Raw genomic sequence first — 25,835 nt, 5'->3', positions numbered from 1 at the left:
CACAATAAATGATAATATTCTATGAGCTTTCCTAATTACCTGCTGTACCTGCATATTCATCTTTTGTGATTCATGCACTAGCACACCCAGATGCCTCTGAATCTCAGAACTCTGCAGTCTCTCACCACTTAGATAATAAGCTTGTTTTTTATTCTTCCTGGCAAAACGAACGATTTCACATTTGCCTACATTATACTCCATTTGCCTGATCTTTGCCCACTCACAACCTATGTCACTTTGTAGCCTCCTTACTTCCTCTTCACAATTTACTTTCCTACCCATCTTCGTTTCATACAGCAAGTCACAGAAGACTAGGAAAATTTCCCCAAATGATGGTTCATGGGGAAACATATTAGCATGGATATAGACACAGAATACTGAGAATGCTGGAAAGCTGAAATAAAAACAGAATATGCTGGAAAAACTCAGCGGGTTAGGCAGTATTGTTGCAGAGAAAAAAAGAGTTAATATTTCAGGTTTGTGACCTTCCATCTGAACTAGGAAAGGTTAGAAATGTAATAGGTTTTGAGCAAGGAGTGGGTGGGACATGGGCAAAAGAATGATGGAAAACAGGAAAGGCTACATGACAGAAAAGCTAGTCCTGCAGGGCCAAAGGCAATGGGATCAGGTAAGAAAAGAAACAAAAAAGTGGCTACAGTAGGTGTTGCTGCTGACTTGAAAAATACAAAATAGGCGAAGAAAAGAAAACAAAATGGGAGACAGAGTTTACAGTCTGAAATTGTTGAACTCAATGCTGAGTCCAGAAGACTGTAAAGTGCCTAACTGAAAGATGAGGTGCTGTTCCTGAAGCTTACATTGAGCCTCACTAGAACAGTGCAGTAGGCCGAGGACAGACAGGCCACCGGAAGTTCGTGATCATGCTTGCGGATAGAATGGAGGTGTTCTCCAAAACGGTCACCCAATCTGCATTTGGTCTCCCCAATGTAAAGACCACATTGTGAGCAACAATTACAGACTAGATTGAAAGAAGTGCACATAAATCACCTGCAAGGTGTGTTTGGGGCCTTGGATGGTGAATCAATAGAGGATTGGTTAGCTAACAGGAAGCAGAGAGCAGGGATAAATGGGTCATTTTTGGTTTGACAAGCTGTAATTAGTGGATTGCCACAGGGATCAGTGCTGGGGCCTCAAATATTCAGAATCTATGTCAGCAACGTGGATGAAGGGACTGAATGTATGGTAGCTAAATTTGCTGATGACACAAAGATCGCTAGGAAAGTAAGTTGTCAAGAGAACATTAGGAATCTATAATTGGATAGGTTAATTGAGTGGGCAAAAATTTGGCAGATGGAGTATAATGTGGGAAAGTGAGAACTTGTTCACTATGACAGGAATAATCCAAAAGCAGTTTATTATTTAAATGGAGAGAGATTGCAGGACTCTGCAGTGCAGAGGATCTGGATGTCCTGGTACATGAATCATAAAAAGTTAGTATGCAGGTACAGCAAGTGATTAGGAAGGCAAATGAAATGTTGGCGTTTATTGCAAGAGGAATCAAGTATATAAGTAGGAAGTGTTGCTACAGCTTGCTACAAGGCCTTTATGAGACCGTATCTGGAGTACTATGTACAGTTTTTGTTTCCTTTCTTAGAAAGTACATAATTGCATTACAAGCAGCTCAGAGAAGGTTCAATCGACTCATTGCTGAGATGAGGGGGTTATCTTATGGGGAAAGGTTGAGCAGTTTGGGCCTATATTCATTGAAGAATGAGAGGTGATTTTATTGAAACATATAAGATCCTGAGGGGGCTTGACTGGGCGGATGCTGAGAGGACATTTTCCTTTCTGGGGCGTCTAGAACTAGGGGACACAGTTTAAAAATCAGGGGAATCCCATTTAAGACGGAGCTGATGAGAAATATTTTCTCTCAGAGGATGCAATTCCCTCCCCGAGAGAGCAGTGGAGGCTGGGTCATTGAATACATTCAAGGCTGAGTTAGATAGATTTTTGATCAACAAGGGACTCAAGGGTTATGGGGCGGGGCAGGCAGAAAAGTGGAGTTGAGGCAACAATCAGATCAGCCTTGATATTATCAAATGGCAGAGCAGGCTCAAGGGGCCGAATGACCTATACATGCTCCTGATTCTTGTGTTCTTGTGGAAACTTTGCAGCACGTGTTACAACTTCTGCAATCTCAACACCATACAAAATAATGCTCCATCTATTCAATGCAATGTTCCAAAGCACAACAAACTATTAAAGGAGCCCATTATTTAAACAGAATTTCTCTTTTAAAGCAGTGTAAAATAAATCAGCACATATAGCCAAGTTCAAGCTGGCTTACATATGTTCCAAAATTGTGAGGAACCCCATATGCTTCCACATTGCTGAAAAGGCAAAGACCAGTTGTATCAGTATGGTTGTTGTTGTTCAAGGACTGCCAGAGATTACCTTTTTTTGCTCTATTAAGTAATCTGGGAGCAATGCCAGGTCCAATAGGACCACGAGGGGAGGGTGGTGACATGGTGGTAATGGGCGGAATCATCCCAGGTTTGCACTAAGTGGGCGGGAGAAACGACATTTTACCCACTGGCCACAATGGTGGCTCCTCACACCACATTGTCCCAATCCCGTGGCATTAATTATGCATTCCTGGGAAACACACCGTTTCGATGGCAGGCAGGCTCTCATTCGCCCACTACGCCATCACCTCGCCGTTTCATCATGCCGGGCGCCATATTTAAAGTGCAGCCATGCGCACACCTCTCAGTACTTCCAGCCCACGACTGCTGTAAAGAAGACACGGCCCTGAAAGGCAAGATGACTGCAGCTCCCTGGTTTAATGATGCGTCCCTCAAGTGCCTTTTGAGCTCAGTGGAGGCCCTCTGTGATGTCCTCTATCCCTGCTCTGGCTGCAGGATGGGCAGCAGCATCACTAATCCAGCATGGGAGGCGGTGGCAACGGTGGTCAGCACCAATGCTCTGCAAAAGAGGACAGCCACCTCGTGCCGCTACTGGATGAATGGTCTCATCCATTCTGCCAGGGTGAGTCACTCTTCTCATCACTCTCAACTCACACCTCTCAAATCCATCACACATCCACAGAGATCTCGCACCTCAAGGGACAACACCACTAACTCTCACATACACCCTCACATCTTCCTCAGGCTCATATCCTCTACAGCTCGCATCCTCGAGCCATCCATGTCTCCACTCACCACACAAACATTCCACACAATGCCATGTGTCCTGCTCTCACTCTCTCCATCTGTTTCATGCAGGAGAAGCCAGCTAACAGCAGCAGGGGGGAGGTCCTAGACCAGGCATGGAGTGGCCCACATTAGGTCCCTCACTCACTTTGAGGAGCGTGCCATTGTGCTGACTGTTGGGGATGTGGGCCATGCCTGCGGAGACCGTGAGGTCAGCGGTGAACACCTCGTGAGGATCCTGCACCACATCATCCCTCTCTCAACGCAAATGTGAGTGCTCTCTCTTCTGGTTTTGACCGTGCTGCCATGCACTAATTATCTCTACTTTGGTTCACAGGGGGCTTTGCCAAGTGACCGACACCCTCAGCCAGCCAGTCCCTCAGCTCCATGCACGTCCTCACCTCCAGCCAAGAGGACTCCTCTATTGAAAAGCTGGGAATAAGCAGCCTGGAAGACCCGTCACAGTGCTTACCCACACCCTCCACCAGCACAAAGAGATACGCCTTGGTGGGACCTAGAACTAGAGCAGGCTTGGGTTTACAATCTGGTGGTCACTGCACAGACACATGTCCAGAGCAGAAGGAGGGAGGTTCAGCCAAGCTCCCCGGCATTCGGAGGACTGCTGGGAAAGAAGCAGCTATCAGGTCCAAATCAGATGACGAGCCTCTGGATTTGGCCTTCCAACTCATCCTGGAGAGCCAGCAGGAGGCGGAGGAACATCACGCAGAGCTGTTGGAAGCCCTCAACAGAGTCAGAATAGTGCATCCGCTTGCTCTTTGATGAAGTGGTGCCCAAATATGCCCAAGGAGTCAGGCCGGGGCCCTCGGGCACCCAAGGGGAGAAGAAGTGGCAGCTGGACACCTCTGGGTCATCCACAGGAACCTCAGAGGCTGTCCTCTCCCTCTGAGTCCCCTTTACCTGTGGCCCACAGGCAGATGGCCAAAGCAAGCTGGGGCCCCCAAAGCCTTGGCTCTCCAGAGGGCCCACGCTTAAGACATCAGAGCCAACCATTCCACAGGCTGTTTCCACCCCTGCTGTGGATGTCAGGGCGGCATCTAGAAGTCTAAGGCGTTCAAAAGTTAAGAAATTCCGATCAGAATTGGTTGCATGGGTGAATACATTTTGTCACTTTACAATCTGGAAATATATTCACTTTCACCGAATAATGTGTAATGGCGCATTTCAACTTCATTGACAGGCTTCACGAGTCCCCCCAGTTCAACTGCACGCAGCTGGCCCACGAGTGATTCTGGAGGGAGAAGTGCGTGTGTGGCGGGGCCTTTCCGTACTTCGCGCAAGCACTCTCCCACGCACGTGGATCCTTCCTGTTTCACACTCATCTCAATGTCCTGAGCATTTTCAACGTTGCCTGCTGGGGTTCGCTTTCAGTTGACCATTTGAGCTGACCTGCATCTCTGCCCACCACACTCCCATGCAGCACCTGATATCGCACACCACGACTCTCGGTTCACTTTCAATTTAACCAGAATGGTGTGCTACAGCTATTCTTTTGCTCCCCCACCCACCCACCCATTTCCTTTCACCCATTACTGTCGAACCCCCGGCATCACCTTCCACCTCCTCTCCATGATCTACCAGACACAATCCTTTTCTTTCGGGGATGTCCAGGTGAACGTGCACGTTCCCTTCCTTCCCAAAAATCCCACCCCTATCCACATTAACCTCCCCGACCTCCTCCTTCCCACCCCCAGCGTCAGTGCCTGTCTCCGAGACCCCACCAAACACCCTCACCATCCCTTCTACCAATACTGTCGAACCCTCACCCTCCCACCCTGCCCTTGGTCATTCTCATCACCCCCTCATACCACGTCCACCCTCAGTTTGCTCCCCAGGACGCAGTCATGGACTCATCAGAGCCTTCCCTTGCATGTTCACCTGGACAACTCCCCCTTCCGGACTCCTTTCCCCCCTCTGGAGCCACCCCCCCCAACACTTGGAACTCCTCCCCACCCCCTCCCTTGGAACTTCATCCCCTCCACCCTTAGTCCTTCCACCTTCCTCCAACCTTACTCCTGCCCCTGTTCCAACACCTTCCTCCACCCTTACTCCCTCCCCTCTCCACACTCTTTCCTCCCCCTCGGACTCCCTCGTCTTTCTGCACTCCTTCCTCCCCCGAACTCCTTCCCTTACACCTTCTACCCCACTCCTTACAACTACCTCCCCAGTTGCCATCTTCTCCACCGTTAACCCTCCTCCCTACGTAGTCCCTCCCCTTCCCAACCACACCCCCTAAAAACCTTTGTTTGCCCCTACCAACCTCAACCCCCAACACCTTTTTCCCCTTCCTCCCAATCCCAATGTCCCTACCGCCCCCAACACGTCTTCCACTTCTAGTCGATCCTAGACCTTCCACTCCCACCCCCGGTACATCTTCCTTTCCCAAACGCAGCTGGACTTTCCTCTCCACCCCTTCGACCATCATCCATTGCGAGCAGACCCTCAATAGTGACTTTCCACCTTCCGTGAGGTGCCTTTAGGTGGAGCGTTGTCTATGAGAATCCACCCAGGATGACATGGACGTTCCTCCAGGGTCCTGCTGTTGTTGGCCTCCAGCATCTTCTGCTCTTCGGATGTCCATGATGTGAGCAAGGCCCTGGTGGTATGTCTCAACTTCTGCACATCACACTTGTCAAGACGTGTTCTGCACCAGCATGTTTTCCTGCCGACGTGGATGGACGATGATTCCGGCAAGCTGGCCTTATAACAATATGCAGATGTATTAAAATGAGGTTCCCGACGTCCAACGGTGGGAAACATGGCTTGCCATTGATGGGCAGAGTAACAACTGCAAACTGGTTTCACAATGGCATGAAGCCGATTTTTGGCCTTCTCGCCATATTGTCCGCTCACACCACCGAACACACCCGACATCAGCAGGCATGGAAAATTCCGCCCAATTTCACTGGATTAGTAATTGTGAGGTCCAAGCTCATGCCCTGGGGTCACTGGTTCAAATCCCAGCATAGCAGCTGGCGGAATTTAAATTCAATTGATATAGAATTGAAAGCCAGTTTCAGTAATGGTGATCATGAAAGTATCATTGATTGTTGTAAAAATCCATCTGGTTCATTAATAATCTTTAGGGAAGGAAATCTGCTAGACTTGATGGGCCAAAGGGTCTCTTTCTGTGCTGTCGACCTCTGACTCACCTGGTCTGGACTACATGTGGCTCCACACTCACAGCAATGTGCTTGACTCTTAACTGCCCTCTGAAATGGCCTAGCAAGACACTCAGTTCAAGGGTGATTAGGGATAGGCAACAAATGCTTCGCCTTGCCAGCAATGCCCACATCCAATGAAAGAATAAAATAGTTCAGGACATAACCACGGTTGAAAGGACAGAAGGCGAGATAATCCACAAAGTAATGAGGAGGAAAGTAACAAAATAGAAAGGGTTTGATAACAACCTCAGGACCTGACTGTGTGTAGGGCCTGAGCATAAGAAGTGGCAGCGGTAACCCCATGTGATCTATTACTGAATGTTCTATATTATAACATTTTAATCTGCGGTGAATCTATTGTTAGCTCTGAAGACTCAGGGAAATTGGGAAAATACAAGGGGGGGAGGGGAAATATCATCTACATTTCCAAATATTGTAACTCATAAAATTATCCAGTTCCATTATGATGTTCACAATTTCAATACCAGGCTTTACAATGTTCATATTTTTTGGTGGATATCAAACCTACTAGTTATTACAATGCAACTTTTGGCTATGTCCCAAGCACCTCATTGCAGTAAGGATCTACTGTACTTATCCTGAATGCATGTGACTGTTTTCATGATTTAGAAATGCAAATAACAATCTTACCCTCAACATTTAACTGTAGAGCTTTATTTATATGATGGCACATAATCCACAAAACAACCAGTATTATCAATGAATTGAGATGATGTCATAAGCCACAAGAGCGAGGCTTGAGTAATTTATGAGCATCAGCTCTAAAATATATCATCCCTTGGAACAGAATGTAAACTCCACTATTCTGTGTGACATATTGAAATATAATGATTTCTTGCCCTATTCTTTATTTTGGCCTTCGGGGCGATAGCAGACGGGAAAGAACAGCAAGCTCCCACAATCAAACATAACCTTGATGTACAATGATATTGTACCATTTAGTATAAAGATTTATTTTACGGACTGACACAAAAAAATTGTCATAGCATCTCATGGATCATATTTAGCAGAATTCTCAAAAACAGTATTTTAGCAATCCTCTGAAGTACAACCAGGTACAGAATAAGTAATTCTCACTTCAAATAATCACTAATGAGCACATTGCCTTTGAAGGCACAAAGCCAAATCAGTGGAGTGGGAGGATGCTGGCATTTAGGAAGATTATCGAACCATGTAGCAGTCACAGAATCTATTGTCATTTTTCCAACACTTATGCGACTAAAGACTTCAAGGCTTAAACTCATGGCACTGTTGTACTATTGGAGGTACGTATTTTAAATGAGACATTATTTGAGGCCCCAGCTACTTGCTTTGGTTGTTCCTGTATGCATGAAAAAAAATCACATGGTACTATTTGAAGAGCCTCTCAACATCACCAACAAAAAAGATCTCATTTTTGGACCTTGGTGCACAAAAATTGGCTGCCAAGCTTCTTTACATAATGACGGTGGCTGCATTAATTGGAGATTGGTGAGTTTCTGGGGCTGAGTTTTTGGACTTTGCCACAAACTCAGCACCAAGTTCATCCTCATCTCTGGCCACTGTCTCAGGCTGAACCAGATTGTTTGCAACTCTGAGCTGTTTCACAATATTTTCACTTCATCACAAAGGCTGCTTACAACTATAACATTGCCCACCACTGTTCCTACCTGAGCACAGATGCCGCCAAAACCCTGATCTATGTCGTCACATCCAGGTTTGACTATTCTAATGCTATGTTGGCTGGTCACCCGCCTTGCAGCCTCTGTAAACTTCAGCTTATTCAAAAGTGTTCTGATTTTATACGGCACTACCCTTTTACTCATCTACCCTGTCCTCATTGAACTACAATGGCTCCAGTTCACCAACACCTCAAATTTAAAATGATCATCATCCAGTTTAAATCTTATCATATTCTACCACTGGTAGTCATGTCTTCAGCTGATCAGGTACCAAGCTCTAGAACTACTGCTTATAAATCCTTCATCATTCCATCTCCCACTCCTCCTTAAAACCTACCCTCTTTGAGTAAACTTTTGGTTACCCCTCCTAATATCTCTGCCTTTGGCTCAGCTTTCATTTTGTTATTACACCTCTGTGAAGTACTTTGAGACACTTTCTATGTTAAAGGTGCTATCTAAATATAAAGAAACATGCTGCTGTGGATTGGAGCAATGTTCTGCAATTAAAGTATTTTCCACAGTGCACACTGAAGGAAAGAGAACAGAGTGATTGGTTTATTGATAAGCAACCAACCTATATGTTGAAGATTTCATTACAATGTCTTTAAATGTTGTCTTTGTTCTTGACAAATATTTTAGGGTATATTAGAAAATATTTTCTTTCTTACTGTCTAAACCAGGAAGCATTGTGACATCAAATATTTTTTTTTCAGATTCAATTATAAAACACAGCAGATTTATCATGTCAACAAAAGAAAAACACTACAGATGCTGAAATTTGAAGTAAAAACAGAAAACACTGTAAATACTCAGCAGGTCTAGCTGCATCTGTGAAGAGAGAAACAGAGATAATCTTTCAGGTCAATGACCTTTCATCATATGGCCTGAAACATTAACTCTGATCTTTCTCCACAAATGCTGCCAGTATCTTCTGTTTTTATTTCAGATTTGTCATGGCATCAGTCACAAGTAATAGGGTATACTAATGTATAACAGGAAGAAACAATAACATTGCATGAAGTATGTGGCATATGGAAGATAGAAATATAAGCAAAACTTTAGAAATTCAGAAAAAAATCACCTTCCAAACCCACGGCCACTACCATCTAGAAGGACAAGGGCAGCAGATAGATGGGAACACCACCACCTGGAAGTTCCCCTCCAAGTCACTCGCCATCCTGACTTGGAAATAAATTGTCGTTCCTTCACTGTCGATGGGTCAAAATCCTGGAACTCCCTTCCTAACAGCACTGTGGGTGTACATGCACCACATGGACTGCAGTGGTTCAAGAAAACAATTAGGGGTGGGCAATAAATGCTGGCCTGGCCAGCGAAGCCCACATCCTGTGAATGAATAAAAAAAATATACACACAACTCCCTGCAGAGCCAGTTACAAAGTGTTTCAAATGAAGTTAAAAAATAATTAAAACTGTAGTAATATCTAATCTCCAAAAATTTCCTATTTTAATTAAAAACAGTTTAAAAGCTGTAAGCTTAGCTCAACCAAAATTCCCAACCTACAGTGTGGTCAAAGGATGGAATTCGGATAAGGAGTGGTTTCCTGTTGAAACCACAAAGCACAATGCTGCTGCCTTTTCTCAGCTACGCTGCTTAATGGCAGGACATCCCAGTTAAAACAGGACTCAGCTGAGCAGTTTATTACCAATAAAATGACATTTACATTACTGATTAAAATTGAGCAATTTTATAGACATATGTGCTTAATCTTTGTTCTGAAATGGAATAAACTGTACATTCTGGGAGACAGGGAAATTATAACAAAAAAAATCAACAGGTTGAAGAGAGGCTAATATAGAACACCTATCTTCAGGAACAGTTAAATATAATTAAGTGTCTTTGGAAATTTAAGTCTTACAGTAGTTTTTATGTAGTGTGACTTTAGCATGCACTCAAAAGAGTTAAATGTGATCATCAAAGCTAGTGGAGATAAAGGACAGCACCCACAGGCAGCATGTGTCACATTCATGCAATCAGAATCCATTTCAACTTATTATACTGCGATTTCAAACAGAGCATTTTTGTTTGATTAAAAATGACATGTTACATATGTGAAAAAGCCAATCCCTCCTGCTAGCAAATATCCAGGATGTGCAATAAACCACAGGCAACCAGGAATTAACCAAATGTCAGCAGAGAGCCCTTTCCTTACCTGCTCATCCTCAAAATAGACAATTAGCCACCAGCCATCCTTTACAGACACAGCAGCTCTGTGGATGATCCACAAGAGGCCTACGGCTAGTACTCCCGTCTTGTAGCTGTCAGAGCAATAACTCTTTGATCTATCTGGGAGGTCGTGCAGACATTAGTTTAAGCTGAAGCCCTAGAGTGCACAGGTTTGTGTCTGCTCCTTGTACTTTTTTTTAAAAACGGTATTATTAACACTCATTAATTTGTCAAATCTTTTCAACTGAGTAATCAAGGTAGAATGAAAAGTGTGGAAGCCTGGAAGCTAATCTCCAGAGTCATTTGGCCCTTGAATAGTCAGATATCTGTCACATTCAAAGCTGGAGAACACAATGTATTTTTATGTAAATTAAACTAATTAACACCACAATGCATTGCATCAATTTGTATAAGATTCCAAAAACATATGCAACACAGTACTGCAACTTTCTTTACCACGTATAGCTCATCAGGTAGGCAAAGAGTTAGTTACAAACCCACTAGTCAAGGTTATTTTGTTTTCAGAGCCAACTGCAATGGCAGCATCTGTGTCAGGTATCCATGCCATTGTAGAATTACAGGCACAACAGTAAGTAACAATTTAAAGAAATGTTCAGTGACTTTTTGTTCAAAGTAATTGTTTTGGTAGTAGAAAGCAGTAATTGTACCTCAAAATTTCTTATTTTTAAAAAAAATCAGTTCCCCTACAGTCGAGATCCTCAAGTAGGACAATTTTTCAGTTACCTTTCTAATGACATCAATCTACAATTTCCAAAATAAGTTGATTGAAACAGGGAGGGTTATGGCGCTCGGAGTGCTATCAGAATCTGGGAAATTATGCATTGGATTGACGATGAAGAATTCTACAGTTATAACATGGTTTCTGGGATCTCCCAAATCCATCACTGTTCTCAACCAGCTTTGAATTTCGCCTCTCCCTTATAGTTTGGAATAGAGCCACTCTAGGATGTTGCCCCTTGGCTGACATGACCACAATAGCCCAAGAGAGAGCAGGAGCCTACACTGGAATCTCAGTATAAAAGGTTGAAGAAATTTAGCGTGTGACTATCATTGCCATCCATAAAAAGGATCATTTTAGGCAGCTTCTAGGTTTATCACAGAGCAGAATGAAGGCAGAAGTGAGAAAATAAATCAAAGTACATCCTGTCAGACAACCTTTAGCAAGGCTAATATCTTCAATTTTAATATTTGGTAAAGCCTCATTATATCCTGCCTTAAAGCCAAATAACATTCACAGAACTTTACCCCTTTTTTAAGTATAATTTTTAATCATATTTTAATATTCATCTTTAAACCATCCAAGTCTTTGTACGGTGTTTAGAATGTTGTCAATTTCATATATATAGATGCTTTCTTAAAAGCAGTGTATTGGCAGTGCTGATTAATCAATTTTTCCAACTAAATTATTAGGGTAGACAGATCCGAAAACACTCTCAAAAACTTAATCTAATTTGACCCTAAATGGTGACTTATTAGGGTCTTAGAAGAATTCACCCGTCCTGCATAATGAATTTGTATAAGAGGGTGCATGTCGCTAAACTAGCCAAGTAAATCCAATAAATTCTAGGTCCTGGATTATAACCACAGCCGATTATCCTGTTTTTTGCCAGAATGCACCAGGTCACCTACTTCCAAATGTTGCATTAAGACACAGCAATGTGCTAACACTTAATATAGCATATCATCCTTGAAGGCAATCACCTTAACTGGTTATGGAAAGCATGGAACAGTAAAGGAACTGAAAATTTCGACTGATTGGCATCATTAAGGAAGCAGTAATTCATGTGAGTTAGCTGGGATTGAATTTGGGTGGTCTCAACCCCATTCCTATTGGACACGGGACTGTAGCACAAAACCATCCCTTACTGGACATTGCATTTGCAAACTTTGACAGATGGACTAGGCTATTTTGGAAAATTACACACTGGCTTTGCATAAATTACCTTCTTGGGGTTGTAGCTGCAATTCATTACTGGAGCATGGTAGAGATAAGCTCTGCATTGCATCCAAATATGTATCTGATCTGTCTGTGATTAGTTTGACACTGGGTGCTGTAAAGGGAAAGTGTTCCATTCCCCAGATTTAACATTCCTCATTATCGACATCCACAAAAATAATGCAAACTTAAAAACAAATTATACATGATCAGTGCTCCAGAATCTGAAAAGAAATCCTCACAATGAGAATTATAAAGGAAATTAATATGCTGTCTGGTTGAAAGATTATATCCTAGATACCTTTGAGCTTATTGACAAAATTATATGTGAAAAATTGATTAATATAAACAAACTGTTTCAAATAGCCCTGTTAATTAAAGATCTAAACCACCACAAATTAATCCACAAAAGTTAACTTTAAAGTAGCAATGGTTTTAAATAAACTCAATGATTTTGCCAGAAAGGTACATATTGCGCATTTAAAACCAAGTAAGCATGCATTAAAAGTGTGTAGTCTCAGCAAAATCACAGATACAAACATGGGTTCTAATACTGCAAGCACAGCAGGTTTAAATGGAAAGCATGTTTAAATATTAAAAAAAACTAAAGGCGAGTGAAGTGTTTTCATAGTTTTAATGACTGCCAGCATCCTGAACAACCTAAATAAGTACTAGTTAAACTTACTCTGAGATTTTGCATTAAGCAGATCTTTCTCCATGTATCATTTATTCCAGGTAAACTAATTTCATTAGACACAAGAATTTACAGTTAATCAAAGCAGGAACTGAAAAAGAGCTAGAGCTACACGTTAACTGTTGCCTATGGCAGGTTTATAATTATTTTTAAAAAGTCAATCAAGCATGTAAGATTAAAATCTAACAGACCAAACATCAAGCTGAGCTGTAAATATGAGGGACATTTAGAATTGCTGAATGGACTGGATCCCATACAATAGTTTCTTTAACCCATTATGAGGATTTGCTGTTATAATTAACGACTTATTTGGTAAAACTTAGCACAAACTAAGATGTAGGCTAGGTTCACTGGATCAACATCTGAGCAGTAAAATAATAATATGATTCAAATCAATGTACTGCAGAAACATAAGTCAGGTAGGAGGAATTATTGCTGTTTATTAAAAATAGTAACAAACACTGAATCTTGGGGATGGTGGAGGAACGGGAAGTAATTTCAGTTATCTACTAGTAGTGCTACATTCAATTTCACAACTTGAAACTCCTGCCTTCCAATTCATGAAAAGCTATTTTCAATTATTTGCAGCATTGCGAGCCACATTTTAAAAAAAATGAGTATACTCTGGAATGTTTAGGTAAACTGAAAAGGAGAATATAAAGTTTTCCTTTTGAAATGAACAGCCAAGGAATGTTGACAGAACTATGAAAGGAAACATGCAAAACATTTTAACACTTTTCAAAAGGTATTTGTAATTGTGTGCAGGCAGCTCATAATCTTACAGAATTTTCCCTCTGTTCCTATTCTAGCTACATCACAAAGTATGTTTTCTAATGTATTTAAGTGAAGCAATTCCCTACACAGTTCTGCCACAGATTGAAGTAGTTCTTTGAATTCAAATCTTCCACTTGGACAAACTATAGCAATCTCTTCTAGTTCAATTTCCTTTTAATGTTTTAATTTGAGAGGTTAGCTGTTATCTGCTGAGAGAACTACTATCAGCAGTATTCACATGGAGTGTATACACAGAATTTTGTACAGTTCAGTTATTTATTACTGTCCATTGTATTAATCATTGTTACATATGTTCCTAAGCAGCTGTGTAGTTAGTGTTTGTCTGAAAGGGTGTACTTTGATGTATTTTCTCACTGCTGGCTTCATCCTGTTCTGTAATAATTTTTCCAGGAGCATGGTAGCCTTTGACAGAACGGCCAAGATCTTAAAATTCCTGATCAAAATATCCTGTTATACCACATTGATTAACTCAATAACCACAATATAGTATTCCATAGATGTAAAATGTAATAATCAATACTGTTCTGCAAATGCTACGAGCTTAGCAATTCTAACAGTTACATACCGCTACTCGTGACATCAAAGTCGCATAATTACTGTAATTTGGCTCTGTGGTTTAGTTGGTTAAAGCACCCAGAAATACAAAGAAATTTTATGTTCATGTTGCTGCAAAAATCTCCAGCTATCAAATCATAGAATGATACAGTACAAAAGGAGCCCATTTGGTCCATCTTGCCCGTGCCTGCTCTTTGAAAGAGCTATCCAATTAGTCCCACTGGATCGAAATGGAGATGCTTCTTTTGTAAGTTGAATGTGATAGCCATTACATTATGGAAATCTCCTTAGTTAAAGAGGGCTTTCTGGAAGTTGAACTTTGGATCTCCTGTTTACTAGGCAGGTGCTTTAACCAACTAAACCACACAGGCAAATTACAGTAATTATGCTACTTTGATTTCAAGGATAGCATTAGCATTATAATATATGATAATATTAAAATGTTGAAAAATTAACTCTGTGTTGCTCCATCTTTTTACCCCATTTTCAAAAGGTAATCGACCTGAAATATTTAGCAGAATCTTCTGCTGTCGCTGGTGGCGATCTTGGAGACGGAAGGGCATTTACTTAGGAGGTGTAGTGGCATTGCTGAATGCTGCCACCTTTCCGCCTCCACCAGTGACAGCAGAAGTTCTGGGCGGGAAGGCCAATGGTCAACCATCCTGCCCTAATGCCAATGGAGGCCCTTAAGTGGCCAATTAATGACCACTTAAGGGCCTCATCCTGCCTCTTCTGGGATTAACCCAACTGCAAGTGGGCATGTCACCCTGCGGTGTGCATGACAAGTGAACCTGTGCGGGACACTTGTCACCTCAGTGGGGAGGCAGGGGGTTGGTGGTCCTTTGATCAAAGGCAATCAGTGCCTGATTGAGGGATTGGACATCAGGAGGGAGCGCAGGGTGCCTGCTGAGAGACAGCCTCCTGCTCTTGCTTCTGATCCCCCCACATCACTTAACTATAGTCTGGGATCTCCGTGATCCTGGGATTTTGGGGGTGTCCTCTCAGCAGCAGCCACAGCCTCCCCAATAGCACTGCTGAGCGCAAGAGATGATGGTCTCCGATTGGTCAGCAGCTCTTGCTAGGCAGGACTTCCACCTTCAGGGTCTTGATTCCACAGGAAGGCCCACCAGTGGCCTCACCACTGCCTTCCGTGTGGTTCAGCGGGCCTTCCTGAAAAGAGGCAACATGGGCCTCTTGCCAGCTATTCAGCTGGCTGGCGAAACACCTCCGTCCCACCCCCGCAACACCACAACAAGATTCCGTCTGTTAACTCTGTTTCTCTCCACAGATGCTGCAAGACCTGCTGAATTTTTCCAACTATTTTTGTTCTTATTCTATATCTTCATTTGCTGTTTTAAATTTAATACTTATTTAAAATATGTACTAGTTGTTCTATGTTTTCCAACACACAAAAATAGTTAAATTATCTTTGTTGTACAATTACATTCGTCCACACTCTCTAGTGCATCTCATACACTTTCTCCTGCCATTTCCATGTCAGGATCTTACTCCTCTCTTCCTCTTTCTAAAAATTTCTTACTAATGTATTCAATTTATTTTTTTCCAATGAAGATAGCAAAAAACTCACATCATACAGAATTTTAAAATACTAAACAATTACTTATAGGATTTAGTTTGCTTAATGCCATAATTTATTTGTTAAATCACCTCAATGACATGCAATCAATTTAGAACCATAAGCTTAACAAGTCATTTCATTGAACTGCTCTTGAAAATCATAATAGAAAAGAAAATATAACATATTTGAAGTAGAAATTGGTGAAACACAGTCTGTATTTAGACCTGGAGTAGAAACAAAAGAGGGAGTATTTAACCTAAGAACAATCTTCGATAATATCTAGGAGTAAACAAGAACATACATATATGCTTCATAGACCAAATAGCAAGCACCAGGCTAGAAAAGGAACAATCAGACATGTTAAGCGAGGAGAGGATTATGACAAGACAAAGTATTGTCGGCAAAATTATTCAATCTGTACACAGAACAAATATTCGGAGAATTAGATGTACTTCCAGAGGTAAAAATTGAAGGCAAGTACATAACAACTTGCCGTACGCTGATGACACAGCGCTACTTGCAGAATCTGAAGAGGCCCTACAAAATATTGTAGATCAAGTAAAATCTAGAAGTTTAGAATGTGGATTGAGCATGAACACCAAAGACAAAAACAATGGTAGTGAGAAGGAACACATTAGAAGAAATAAGAGTGAAGATTGAAGTGGATGATGTCACACTGGAACAAATAGATAAGTTTGTCAAGAAATGATAACTGAAGATGGTAGATGCAATGTCAAAATTAGAAGGATAGAGATAGCCAAAAGTAATTATGTGAAGATGAAGGATGTATTAACAACAAGAACCCTCAAGCTTGTAACAAGGAAATAAAACTCATAAGATGCTACATTCTATTCACTTTTCTGTATGTCTCAATAAATAAAGATCTGTGGAAGAAAATAGAGGCCTTTGAAATGTGGATACTAAGGTATCACTAAAAATTCCATATGCAGACTATAAGAATTGTGAAGAGGTGCTTGAAATTGCAAGAACAAAAAGAACTCTTAAAAAGTGACACTCAGAAAAGAAAATGTCAGTATTTCAGACATTTGATCAGAGCTGAAAAGCTACAGGGATCTCTTCTAGAGGACAAAGTGGAAGACAGCAGAAAAAGGGGTCAACCTAGTTGGATGATGGATGTCTCAGAGTGGTTGCAGATGAGCTACAGTGGATATGTAAGGATGAGCGTGACATAACATGACAGCAGATCTACTGGTAGGAATAGCTACAAGCAACAGCAGCAAAGCACCTCAACAATTCACAACTCTTTCAGCAGCTTCAGCAATACTGAACGTGTGAATAACCCCGAGTAAGAAAATATCATATTAATCTACTGAGGATCGCAGTTGCAGTTTTGTGACAGAGACTCAATATTTTTAAAAATTTGTTCATTCTATCACTTTGAATAAAGAAATCTTAATTTGTTCCATAACTGTATCCATAAGTGTCAGTCTTTTGCAGTTCAGAACATACGAAAATCCAGAGCATAGGCTGTTCAACCTATTGAACCCAAAGCATCGAGTCCATGAATGATTATTCTATCATTGACTTCACTCCCAAATCACCTGATGTCTCCCATTTTAGTAAACCATTTCCTTCCCCGACCTCCCCGAAAAAGTCAAGTAGTGTGTAAAATATGCATAACTCTCCACCCAACTTCTCAATACATATTGAACCAATTCCTTTTAAATATTATAAATTAATTCAAATCAGTTTTGAGGTCTTATGTTTTAAAACACTAAAAATCAAAGCTTCAAATGTTATTTACTAGTTTACTTGGCAATATTTCTGCTTTTTAAAAATTTTGATGTCCTTTAACAATGTGTAATTGCATTTCAACACTTTTATAAACGTGAATTTAAACTTGGTTTTATAATAAAAAAGCGACATTCTGAATATAAAGAAAATAACATTTGGGATAAAAGATATTTAGCTCCTCTAGCTCAGTATGTTATTTAGGTCAATACTGAGAACAGACCATTTTCATATCTTGATTCCAGGTCTGTACCTTTATTTTGCTTGTTCCCATTAAGATTTTCTGGGGCTCTTTATTTCTGCTTTGAGGTTTCAAAATCAAAGCCACAGAACGACTGGGAAATGATAAAGTTATGCGCTCATCAAAAAAGAAATACTGGCTCACCAACATTAAAAATAACACAAACTATATTAATTGTGCCTTATACACAGAAGCATTGTTGGAAGTGGGAAGATTGTTCATTAAAAGCCTATGAAAAAAGGGTATGTGTGTGGCAATATTCAGCAAAGAGTGGATATTGATGTTGGAACGTGAGACTGTCTACTTTGACGATTGTTGATCTATGTGAAAGGATCGAGAACGAGAGGGCACAGATTTAAAGTAATTGGAAAAAGAGGAAAAAGCAAACTGGCAAAAGAAGAAAAAGCGAAATGAGAAAAAACTTTTTCACACAGTGAGTAGGTAGGGTCTGGAATGCACTGCCTGAAGAGTGTGGTGGAGCCAGGTTCAATCGAGGCATTCAAGAGGGAATTATATGATTATTTGAAAAGAAACAATCTTAAGGATTATGGGGAGAAGGCAGGAGAATGGCACTAGGTGAAATGCTCATGCAGAGGTTATGTCCACTGGAAAACTAAGCTCACTCAGTGTTCCTACAATCAGAATTTTCTTCAAGTAGTTCACTAGGACTTTCAAGGACGTCATTAAAATTAGTCATATTTTGGTGGCAAAATTCAACCTGTCTGCATTGCACCAAACCATTGTCAAATGCTTAGATCATCAATTACCTTTTTTCCCCTATATGAAGTAACCAATGAGGTACAATAAAGTCTGAGACCAGCTAGTCATGTAGTGGCGTTGGTCCTCAAAATTGCCAGCTGTCATAAACCTAGTGTGCAATATGTCAACTATCATTAAGCAATTCGTGTCGAACAAAACTGTAAACAAAAGACAAAATAATCAAGTGTGACAAACTGAAAGCCAAATACCAAAAGTGATCAAAATATCACTTATCCAGAGATACAAACATTGATTTTATCTTATCCTTCTCCCCCAAAGCAGTATTATCAGTATTTCTACATATACCTACAAATAAAACACCAACTTCGAGCACTCCTGTACAGTATTCTCTAGCATTGTTATTTCTTCAGTTTGCTGATGACTGGGTAAAGGCTGATAGGAGAAATCCAGCTGGCAAAGTATCACCCTATTTTTTTACGGGCAAGACATATCTGGGTAATTTTCAACATTGTTGGACAGATTCTGTATTGTAGCTGCACTGGGAAAGTTTAGCTAGAGGTCTAGCTTGTCCTCAAGTACAGGTCTTCAGTACTACAGCTGGGATGCTGTTGGGGCTCAAAGTCTTTGCTAGGTCTAGTGTGTTCAGTTGTTTCATAATGATATGTGCAGTGAATCGAGTTGGCTGAAGACCAGCATCTACGATTGCGTGGATGCTTTTCTTTTAAGCTTCTGAGACAGTTCCGACTTGTGAAAGGAAAGAGAGTTATAAGTACAGCTTCTTAAAACTAATCACAAAAGCAGACACTGTTGTAGATCTAATCAGCTCTTCAAACCATTGGAGCCATTTTCTCAATTAAAAACATAGCAGTTTCCACAATGCAAAGTAATGGCAGTAAAAGGCACTGTGACATCAGTTGAATATATATGTTGTGTAGCAGATGCAGATTTTGAAGTCACAGCATGGCAATGAGTTAATGCTTTTGATAAGAGATCAAGTTGCAGGAAAAATTGGTGGCCAAAATACATTTGCTCTAATTTACTAAAGCAGAAATGCAATTCCTACAAACAGGTAATAAAGAATCAAACAAATGAAACACAGGTTTATTCTCTTTCTTTTGAATTTCCAGGGTAACTAGTAACAGTTCTGACTAAAAGCCTGAATGCCACCTACCACTTTTTCTCCTCAAATTAATGACTGGTAGCAAAAGAGCATCCAATATACTTTCAAAGTTAATCCTCAAAGGGTTAATCCATTGTTTTGCAAAGGGTGAAATACGGAGATGATTGATTTCTTAATGAATGCTGCCACCCAACTAATAGTGCACCACTCATTTTATCAACCTTTAGCCATTTGCACTGGCATCAATCCAGAGATTCAGCATGTTTGTATGATAACTTATTAATAGGAAATTTCATCAAGGAAAAATGAACAGGGAATGCAGCAGCGCCTAACATTTAAATACAATTTTCTAAATTTCAAAAACCTCTTAAGTTAATCAAAAATATGACACTAATTTTAAAACAGTTTGAACAATACAAAACCATTTCTGCAAACCCAACAACTAAAGTATCACTTACATTTTATAGCTTACGTTTAGCTAAAACTATCCAGACAATCATTAAAAACTTTGATCTGGAGCCAAAGCACTAAGTTTCAAATCCAAACAGCTTATTAACAAAACTAAATCGGGAAGAGGAAAAGGTACATTTAACGTTATTTACCAAATGCAGACTGGGTGACCGCTTTGCAGAACACCTTTGGTCTGTCCGCAAGCATGACCCAGACCTCCCTGTCACTTGCCATTTCAACACACCACCCTGCTCTCATGCCCACATGTCCGTCCTTGGCCTGCTGCAATGTTCCACTGAAGCTCAACGCAGACTGGAAGAACAGCACCTCATCTTCCGACTAGGCACTTTACAGCCTTCCGGACTGAATATTGAGTTCAACACCATCCCCACCCCCTTTCCGAACCCCCCTTTTTTCCAATAATTTATATAGATTTTTCTTTTCCCACCTATTTCCATTATTTTTAAATGTATTTCCATCCATTGCTTTATCTCTACCTTTTAGCCTATTTCGATCCCTTCTCCCCACCCCACCCCCACTAGGGCTATCTGTACCTTGCTCGTCCTGCTTTCTACCCTTAATGTTACCTATTAGCACATTCCTTAGATAACATCACCACCTTCAACACCTCTTTGTCCTTTTGTCTCTGACATCTTTTGGCTATCTCCACCTATCATTGGCCCTCTATCCAGCTCTACTTGTCCCCCCCCAAACCAGCTTATATTTCACCTCTTTTCTATTTTTCCTTCGTTCTGTTGAAGAGTCATACGGACTCGAAACGTTAACTGTGTCCCTCTCCGCAGATGCTGTCAGACCTGCTGAGTTTTTCCAGGTATTTTTATTTTTAACATTAGTTAATGTTTAGTACAGCAATATTCTAAGCATATTAATCTTTATATGTATCATAATATTAAATGTGACAATTAAAAGACAACAATGGCAAAGAGGGGTGTAACTAATATAAAATGTAAAACAAAAAGGCTGGTTTTATTTGAAGCAGGAGGAATCAAGGCCTGTGTGCAGCAGAATTGAGTGAATGTACCAATGGTTTGGAGCTTCCTTCACACTCCCTCCATCATAACAACAATTGTCATGTAGGATGACCCAGTTGTTTCAACAGTTAACTCCTACGTAAGTTTTGAATGCCCAAAAGTGGAGTTTAACTAGCCCTTAAACATAATGAGTATACTACATAGAAACAACCTTAGCAGATACAAAATATGTTCATTCATTGGTTTCCACATCATTGCCAAGTGTGTCCCAAAACACATCTCCCATGTGAAGTAGCAACTTACATGTACTTGCTGCAACTAGTGTATAATATTTGCTGCTCACAGTGCAGTTTCTTCTAAATTGGGAAACCAAACATAGATTGTCTGCCACTTTAGTGAAAATTTCAGTGCCAACCACAATGATCATTCTGACTGCCCTGTGGCATGCCACTTGAACTATTCTTCTCATTTACATTGGAGAGACCCAAGGTGGGAACAATGTTTTAACCAAAGTAAATACAAACTTCAGGAATGCCATTTGATCTTTGACATCCTCTAGCCTGAACAAGACTTTAGTAAATTCAGACCCTAGTCGCATCCCCAATTTTCCCACCAATTTCTCCCATTCATCTTTCATTTCAATCCTCTGCATTTTGGAGTTCTTTTTGTCCCACACTTATGCCTTTCCACTACCTGACTGAAATGACCTTCTCATTATCTGTTTCTTTATGGTGGAAGTTAACACACCCAGTGGTTGATTTTTATCTGTTATTTTCAGCCTTCGTTCTTTCTGGTCTCCCAAAAAGGAACTGCTCATCTCCCAGTTCAGTTCTGATGGAGAACTCACACTCAAAACAACAACCCATCTTTTCCCTTTACAGATGCTGTGCAACCATTCAGCATTTTCTGTTTTTTTTTTTAATCAGTTCTATATCTATTTTAGTTGCAAATGTCCCATTATCTATTATTTTCAGTAATGATATCCAAAGTAATTTTGCTTAAACTTTGATATCATCCATGTATTAAATATGTCCATATTTTAAAACATCTAAGGCATGCCTGACAATCAGTAGCATACCCAGAAAATAAACTGTTGCTACTTACAAGTAGCATTTTGTAGTAATTAGTTGGAATGAAGAAAAGCAAAACTGAAATAGAATCATACATTTCTGGTCTGCTAGTATTAAATCTGAGCTCTAGTCATATGTCTATGTCACTATAATGTGCACTGACCTCAAACTGAATTACAACAGTAAGCAATTATCCTCAAGTCTACTGATATGTCATGCTAAACCTGACAGTTCAAAGAATGAAGTTAATTGTTTTGACTAGCTGCCATAATTAGCCACAGTAGCTATAATTGCCAATAGCCAAATTGACTTGGTTAGCAGCCATGAAAAAACTATAAGCAACCTGATGCCTATGACCTGTAAACAAAATGACAATGTGCTCATGAGGGTTGCTTTATTATTATTATTTATTTTTGGCTTTATGCTCATTCTTCTAATATCTTCAGTATTGACTTAATTGCTGAAACACTGGTTGACCATACTGGCAGCTTTCTAAGCTTGAAAGCTTAGACTTAAAACTTTAAATCAAATTTTAAAAGATGTAGCTAGACACTGTTCACGTCAAAGCAGTGTTATGCACCATTTTAAAAACTGTTTGTGGTTCAACATTTTGGATATTTGGCGTTATAAGCTGGTAAAGATACAATTTAACTTGTGCAAAGTCAAAGAATTTCTGTACCTTGTCTTGGTCAACTGTGAGAACTAAATGTAGAAAAAGTGCATTTTAGAGATTCGGAAGGCTAGCTGACAATTAGCAGAAACCTGTGAATGCTCTAAAAATGGAAAATTGATTAAGATAGTCTTCAAGTGTGGTTTGTTGGCACTCTTGAGGAGAGGCAAAAATTGACCACAGTAGCACTATTTAAAAATATAAAAGACGGGAATAAGAAAAATATCTTGGCCCACGATGCTTATTCCTCCTGTTTATATTGGCCTTGGAAGGGGTACAGTGTAGATTCACCAGAATTATATCAGTGCTTAAAGGGTTACGAGAACAAGTTGCTTGGCTTGTATTCCCTCAAGTTTAGAAGGTTGAGAGGGTGAACAATTTGTGGTAGTTAAAATTATTAAGGGATTCAATAGAGCAGATAGAGAAGACAATTCTTCTGGCGGGGGAATCTAGAACAAGGAGGCATAGTTTTAAAGTTGGAGACAGGTCATTTAGGAGTGAAATTAGGAAACAATTTTTCCACTCAAAGGCTAGTGGAAACCTGGAACTCACTCCCCAAAAGGCTGTTGTTGCTGTGTTTGATCAAATTGGAGCTGACCAAGGCTCTGTACAACTGAAGCATAACTTCCTGCCCTTTGTATTCCAACCCCCTTGACATAAAGGCAACCTGCCTGAGCTAGTGCAATGAGCATCATAATAAATAATAGAGCTGTCTTATACCTATATACCTGCCCAAAACCAGAAGATGCACCATAGATAGGTAAAGGTTCTGAGACAGAAAGAAACTGCCACATTTAAACATAATACATAGTCAACTTTGGATTTTTAAAGGGGGACTGGCAAAAAATCCTCTAATTGCACTTCTGCAGTACATGAATAAATCACTCATCCTCAATTAGCCTTTGAACTACCCAATCAAGAGTGAAACCAAAATCTCTAACAAAAAGTAAGGCACTGAAGGGAAACCAATATTTCCAAAAATAATTGTGTCATTGATTAGCAATCTGCCTTTTCACTTTCTTCTATGCATGCTTATGAGAATTACATACTATAGTGGAATCCATATTTTATGTGAACCATTGGCTCAGATGGTAATACCAAAGACAATTTGATTCAACCAAAAGAGAAATCTTATGTCAAGCTCTGAAAGTAATGTGTGAATGTATAAACTTACTTGAATGTTTAACATTTATCTGAAGTCAAAAGCAATTCTATGTTAAACCAGTAATTCTCTTATTTTGGAATGTGTTCCATTATCATTTCTTTGGTGGAAATCAAATAAAAAAGGCATCCAATTAGATTTTTGCCAAGTTAACCAGTTCCAGTGGTGTAAATAGTATAAGAAAATAAAGCATTGGTTTCTGCGTTTGGCATTCAAAACTTGGCTTCTCTCTAAAAAAAATAGTACTTAAAAAGAATCTTTGGCAGGAGTTATCATAAGAATGTCTTGTTCAGTTCCTCACCCAGCAATGGACTAAAACAGGATAGGAGAACTCACAGAATAATAAGGGTACGAAGCCTATTCTTTGCAGTGTTGATAGCCACAATGGAGCTTTATCCATTCAGACTTAACTGTTGATAATATAGCAGGCTTGATCTCAAAAAGATTTCAACTTGTGTGTTAAACCAAATGAGTCCTTGTGTGACTCAGTGGCATCTCACTACAGGAGCATGACAATGATTGGGAACAATTATCATTGTTCTGACTTGCAATTCTTGGACGTAGGAATTCTGGCAATATCCTTTCTAATCAACTTCCATAAAACTACAGTATAATGGGCTCCTAGATGGCTGAGCTTATTATGGTAGTATAAATTAGGAAATCTCAATTCAATTCCTGGTCTGTGCTACGTAAGTGAATTCAGCCAGAGTAACAATAGGGGTGCTTTAAATAGGCATGTTTAAGAAGAGAGAGAGAGAGAAAAAAATCAGACAAGGCTCCTGCTTCTAATCATTACATAGTAATCCCTGCTGTAACTGTTGGATGAAGGGAGAATCAAGGTCAGCTGCAATGCTTCTACCATTGAATAACTTGTCAACACACAATGTCTGGGTTCACACACCTGGAATGTTGGAGGGCATCCAATGAATGCAGGCAGAACTCTAAGTAGCAAACTGCAAATAGTTTCAAGACTGAAGATGGGGAGAAAGTTGGCAAATTAATATACAGTGGAGTCATTACCTTGAAGAACCACCATTTAAAGTTTGAAAAATTACATAAAGTGCAAGATTTTAAAATTGGCATGGAACAGAAACAGTTTATTTTGTGAATGGTGAATGGAAGCGAATGGATAAACTAAACAAGAATCAGAATAACTTAAAACAAATCTTCCCAATTCAAAGCTTATTTTGCTTGCATGAACAGTATTCTTGCGGTTGTTTGGTAGTACAGAACTTGATTGATGCTGAAAAAAAGAGACATGTCTGAACTTTTTGTCTTGCACTCATCCGGACACTAGCAAGAATACCAATGTGAGGCGGAAAACGACAATTTATACTGTGTTATGGGAGTGCTGATTGGTTGGCAAGTGACGTTGCCATGGAGAGTGCACCACTGATGGTGACTGACAGTTAACTTCCAAGCACTGTTTGAAATTTAAACCAGGCAGCTTGACCCTGCATGGTCAAGGCATTGCCCTGCGGAATGAGTCAGCGAATGGCTGTCACTTATTTTGTTTAGCTGAAACAGGTGCAATGTATGTACATGTTCTTTCTGTCTGCAAAGAACAGGGCCCTGTGTATTAATATATGTAGCTTCGAGTACACACAAATGCTCCATATTGCGAGCCCAACTGACAATCGTAAATTGTTTGTCAGTATAATTCTTAGCACACTGAGGATTATTTATCAAATGTTGTCCAATCGCAGACAGAAAGAACATGTACATACATTGTGCCTATTTCAGTTTCACAAAGTAAGTGACAGCCATTCACTGACTCCTTCCTCAGGGAAACGCCTTGATCAATCAGGGTCAAGCTGCCTGGTTTAATTGCCAAGCTTTGTTTGAAATTTAACTGTCAA

The 25,835-nt window shown here is 40.3% G+C and overlaps 1 protein-coding gene across 1 annotated transcript in view; it reads right to left on the bottom strand.

Annotated features, from left to right (window-relative positions):
• Nucleotides 1–25,835, bottom strand: part of brip1 (BRCA1 interacting helicase 1) — a 320,064-nt gene that overhangs the window by 74,918 nt on the left and 219,311 nt on the right. The window lies entirely within an intron of this gene.

This window comes from Cetorhinus maximus, chromosome 9 (assembly GCF_964194155.1).
Source record: "Cetorhinus maximus chromosome 9, sCetMax3.hap1.1, whole genome shotgun sequence".
NCBI classification, from domain to species: domain Eukaryota; kingdom Metazoa; phylum Chordata; class Chondrichthyes; order Lamniformes; family Cetorhinidae; genus Cetorhinus; species Cetorhinus maximus.
This window is presented reverse-complemented; position numbering and strand designations above follow the sequence as displayed.